Here is a 5,770-nt window from a genome sequence, read left to right on the forward strand (position 1 = left end):
ACTGAATCTTCTGCTTTCAGTTCAGTCTAATTAGGAAAAGCTTCCATCTGACAGACAATTGGGGTTTAGTTTTGTCTCAGGTCTAATTTAAACAGGATTTGTTATGTACACAAGTATATTCAGTGCTACTCTGTGTGTTCTTTACATCCAAGTGTTGATTTATTTATTTTCTTCTCTCTTTTTTTTTTCTTTCTCAGAGAAAATTCCACTGTACTTTTATTTATTGTCTAAAATAAAAATTAAAATAATCTTTTGGCTGTTTTTCCCACTTGGAGTTTTACTAGGGTGGGTTTTATTTATTTATTTATTTATTTATTTATTAAAAAGTTAAAAAGTTTGAGGAAAAGGGTTTTTAAAAAAAATAAAAATAGTAAAACAAGCTAAAAGTAAGAAATGTGGATTTTTTTTTAAGGTGCATCAAAGCAGGTAAAACAAAAAAAAAAAAGGAATTTTTTTAGCTGTTAGATACAGCAAACATTTTTGTCATTGAACACTACAGATTTTAGTCTTTAGTATCTAAATGTAAAAAATCTTTTTTGTTTTAAAGATTTTTTTTTTTAAAGAATGTGTATCTGTGCCTCTGGAATGTAGTACACACTGTACACACATAATAAAGCGGCTAAAAACATTTTATTTTTAGCAGGGTGCCATCGTGTATGTTTGTTCAATCCGACCTTCTAACTTTTTCATCTCATTTTATGTGTTGAGGAAAACATGATGGTTTTTTTGTTCATTTTGTCATTCAGTTTATACCCAGCCTACATTTCATTTAGTTACAGTTTTATTTTTGTCATAGAAAACCTCAGACATGAACACAGCTTCAGTTTTATGAAACTTTCAAAAGTTAGCACACCCTGCTTATGAGCTGGCACGAGACTTGAGCAGAATTGTCTCGTCTCATGTGTTACTGTCCAGTATTAAAGCATTCAGGATTAAAAGCCAAGTCTGGATTAGTCTATAACCTCCTCCTCATCCTCCTCCTCCTCCTCCTGTGTCTGTTCATCCATGGACTGCTGAAGCGAGTGCCAGGTCTGGACTTCTCCGCCTCGCTCTCTTTCATGTCTTGGCTCCTGTTCTGCAGGGATTAACTGAAAAGCGGCACCTCTGTGTAATTGTTATGCAGGGAACAGGCTGAAACGCTTTGGGTCAGTGCTGTAAAGACTAGAACAGGACGGCGTGTTCCTGTTTCTGGAACGTCTCTGAGATCACACCGAGTGCTCGATCCAGGTCAACACAACCCAACCTGCAGCACTTCATCATTACTGATACCATCAGAAAGCTTCTGAGATAACCTACTTAGTGACTTTGTGTGAGGATCGATACACCCGCTCACACACTGAGGAAGGGCGGGAAAGGAGTCGCTCCTTGAGGGTTCTTCAAACGGGTCATGGTTCTGTCTTTCTAAAGGTGTTTTCATGGGGACACTTTTCAGAGAAGGGAATGATTTTACTTGGCACAATGATTTAGATAAATGATAAATCCTTTCATGACCTAAAGTATAGTCCTCATAGAAAGTTCTGGGAAAGCAAGGCCAACTCTTTTGGATAGGAATTCAGCTTCCTTTTCCTAAACAACTAAGGACATGGCACCTTTAGTGGCAGACCACCCAATGTTTAGTTGAGCAAAAGTATCGGAACAGGTGGTCTTAAAGTAACTAATGCTTAATGTTTGTTTGTCTCACCTTCGGCAGGTGGTGTGCTGCTCAGGTCTGATTGACTTGTCCGATCTGATTATCTCCACATTCTCCCACTGATTAATGTGCTTTGTTGAGTTCTCGGTGTGTTTTGGATCCTTGTCTTGCTGCATGATTAAGTTCCTCCTAATTCATTTGGAAACTTTTCTTATCAAATGATCAGATGTTTCTGCAGACATCTGTATTCATTCTGCTTTCTAACTATCATGAGTTCCATGCTCAATAAAGATTAGTGAATGTTCCAGAAGCAGCCATGCAAGCCCAAGCCGTGACACTGCCACCACCGTGTTTCAGAGATGAGCTTGTATGTTGTAGATCATGACGAGATCCTTTCTTTTTCCACACTTTCCATCACTTTGGTAGAGGTTCATCATGGTTCCAGAGCTTCAGTGGATCATCTCCCTACTACTTCTGATTAGAGGTTTGCATCATGTGCTACAGCCTTTACATTTCTTCTTCACACGATGGATTGAGAGCGCTTCACCCATGTTCTGTTGGTGGTTGATGGTGATGCCACGAACTGTAGTTTTGGAGTTTTTCTTCACATATCTCAATGTTTGTCACCAACTGCTGGTGTTTTTCTTTGGCTGACCTGTTGGACATTCCATCAGAGCCATTGCACAGGATTTTCAAAATGGTTTGCTTTTCTCTCAAAGATCTTGTTTCTCTCTCTGGTCTTAATGTTGGTTTTTCCTTCTGTAGCAGTTAATGCTCCCCCTCACTGGTGAAACCCATGGCTTACACCAAGAGCAGTCTAACATGGTGCACCTGGCCAACAAGAAACACCTGTCAGTCATATGGTCCAGAATTTTTTATTTTGGTAGATAGATGGGATGGACTGGATGGTATGGGATATGCTTATATAGGATAGGATATGATGAATTGATTGGTCCAGAAATGATGGAATTGGATAAATGTGATGGGTCAGTGGATGGATAGATGAATATGATGGATGGATAAATTGGATGAAGGGAATGAATGGATTTGGATGGGATTGGAGTGATGATCATGGATTCTGGAAAATAAAACCCTGTGTAACCCTACATGTGGTGTTTAATAGAATATTAATGGATCATTTGATTGGAAGAAACCAAAGAACCCTAGAGCTTTGAGGGATCCTCTATGGTAGTCTTTTGTACAACTGTGGTTTTTTTTTTTTTAAAGGCTAATGTGAGGTCTGAGACAGAAAGATAAATCACGGTGCTGGAGCGCATGCTACCTCAGCCATGCACAGGTCACTGAGGGCGGGTGAGGTCTGAACCTGTGGCGGTAAAGAAAGAAAACAAAATTCCATGTGGGATTTCAGTACAGTAACATAACAGAGCCACCGCCCATTAAAAGTCAATTTACCCTTTAGTGGCTTGAAAGATTATTTCTTAAGTCTTTTCCAAACTAAATACAGCAAGCATATGTCTCTGAAGGACTTTCTGTGCACCTTGCTCCGCAGTGCTTCACGTATTCACAGGGGACATCATTACTGAGGAGCACAAGTTTGAGTAATAATTTAAGAGTCATGGTCTGGAATTTACAGGTTTATTGGGCTTCAGGGTTCAATCCTGGGCTCTTTTTGGTGAGAGCATTGAGGCTGTGGGTGAGGGTGTTATGGTTGTGGGTGAGGGTTTTGTGAGGGTTTAGGGTTTTGGGTGAGGTTTTTGGGGTTGTTGGAGGGGGTGTGTAAATGAGGGTGCTGTGGTTGTGGGTGGTGAGGGTGTTGTGGTTGTGGGTGGTGAGGGTGTTGAGGCTGTGGGGGTGAGGGTGTTGAGGCTGTGGGGGGGGGGTGGGGAGGGTGTGGGGTGAGGGTGTGGAGGCGGTGGGGGGAGGGGGGTGAGGGTGTGGGGTGAGGGTGTTGAGGCTGTGGGGTGAGGGTGGTGAGGGTGTGGGGTGAGGGTGTTGAGGCTGTGGGTGAGGGTGTTGAGGCTGTGGGGGTGAGGCTGTGGGGTGAGGGTGTTGAGGCTGTGGGGTGAGGGTGTTGAGGCTGTGGGGTGAGGGTGTTGAGGCTGTGGGGTGAGGGTGGTGAGACTGTGGGGTGAGGGTGTTGTGGGGGTGAGGGTGTTGAGACTGTGGGGTGAGGGTGGTGAGGCTGTGGGGTGAGGGTGTTGAGGCTGTGGGGTGAGGGTGTTGAGGCTGTGGAGTGAGGCTGTGGGGTGAGGGTGTTGAGGGTGTGGGGGTGAGGGTGTTGAGGCTGTGGAGTGAGGGTGTTGAGGCTGTGGGGGTGAGGGTGTGGGGTGAGGCTGTGGAGTGAGGGTGTTGAGGGTGAGGGTGTTGAGGCTGTGGAGTGAGGGTGTTGAGGCTGTGGGGGTGAGGGTGTGGGGTGAGGCTGTGGAGTGAGGGTGTTGAGGGTGAGGGTGTTGAGGGTGAGGGTGTTGAGGCTGTGGGGGTGAGGGTGTTGTGGGGGTGAGGGTGTTGAGGGTGTGGGGTGAGGGTGTTGAGGCTGTGGGGTGTGGGTGTTGAGGGTGGTGAGGCTGTGGGGTGAGGGTGGTGAGGGTGTTGAGGCTGTGGGGTGAGGGTGGTGAGGGTGGTGAGACTGTGGGGTGAGGGTGGTGAGGGTGGTGAGGCTGTGGGGTGAGGGTGGTGAGACTGTGGGGTGAGGGTGGTGAGGCTGTGGGGTGAGAGTGGTGAGGGTGGTGAGACTGTGGGGTGAGGGTGGTGAGGCTGTGGGGGTGAGGGTGGTGAGGCTGTGGGGTGAGGGTGGTGAGGGTGGTGAGGCTGTGGGGTGAGGGTGGTGAGGGTGGTGAGGCTGTGGGGTGAGGGTGCTGTAAGTTGGTGAGATGCATGTCATGTATGAGCACCGTGTCTGTTTCCGTGGCGACCACACAGACTCAGTGGGACATACACTTCAGACTCAGAATCTGCTTTGATATCTGTCTCCATCTCCACTCCTGATCAGAAGACCTCCAGCTGTACAACTGATGTGGCTTTTCTTTTATTTCTCTCCAGCACTGCTTTGAATAGCAGATGATTTCCAGGCATTTGTTTGTTCAGTCATGTTGCCGGAGGAAGTCTGGAAGGGATATGATTGATTGACAGGGGATTAGTAGTCGCTGTATAAAGCACAGAGATGGCTTTTTTTTAAAAATGACATCACACTAAATCACAATTGCGGTCACGTGACCATATAAGGCAGTACCTGGGCTCTGTGATCACTACACATCAGATGAGGAACCTCCTTAAAACCTGCGTCGATTGTCTGAGGTGTCCTTTTAAACCTTGTCTATAATTTTACTCCTCTCTGCTTTAAACCCTGCTTTTCAGACAGGACCTTCATCACTCTGAGGTTTTTCCACTGGTCATTTTATATAGAAGTTAAAATACCGTGTAATCCTTCCATGCAGTCTATTAAAAATAAATAAATAAATTCTGACATGACTGAATTGGCTGGAAATTAAATCCCAGAGATGCTTCACTAGTTAATACATTACTTACGTAAAACTAATCCGGTCCGAAAGGAGCTTTTGTGATCTTTTCATCACGCTTAGAATAATCTTTGCTTACATTCGATCCACTTTGGCACAAATCATGAGCAAGGCATTATGGGTCTCGGGAATATAGTGGATGAAACACAATAGTGCTGAAATTTCACTTGCAGTGTTTCTCTCTCTCTCTCTCTTTCTCTCTCTCTCTCTCTCTTTCTCTCTCTCCGAGTTCCACAACACTATTTATTTATTTATTTATTTGTTTATTTGTTTATTTATTTATTTATTTATCACTGGATCAACTCCAGTCTCTCAGTTTCTCAGTCTCTCCCTCTCACTTGTAGTCATTTTTAGTTTTGGCCTGACACACAAACACATGCTAGTTTCTCTGTGCATTGTTTTGTTTATTCCTATACCTGGTAAACAAAGAGCTAATAATAAATAAAAGTTTTTCAGTTGGCCAACAATCCAGGGTTGAGCGGCAGCCAGTCAGCTCCATGTTATTTTGCCAAAACGGTTGATATATTTATCAGATTTAAAAAGCAGCCAAGTCGCCGTCTCGTCCTGAAGCGTTTCATTGTCACAGTACCCCTCTGTGCTGGCCATGGGAATAAAATGACCGCTCTGGCCATGAATTACTCGCTTGTTTGAGATTTTGTGTCAA

Source organism: Hemibagrus wyckioides, linkage group LG09, assembly GCF_019097595.1.
Source record: "Hemibagrus wyckioides isolate EC202008001 linkage group LG09, SWU_Hwy_1.0, whole genome shotgun sequence".
NCBI lineage: Eukaryota > Metazoa > Chordata > Actinopteri > Siluriformes > Bagridae > Hemibagrus > Hemibagrus wyckioides.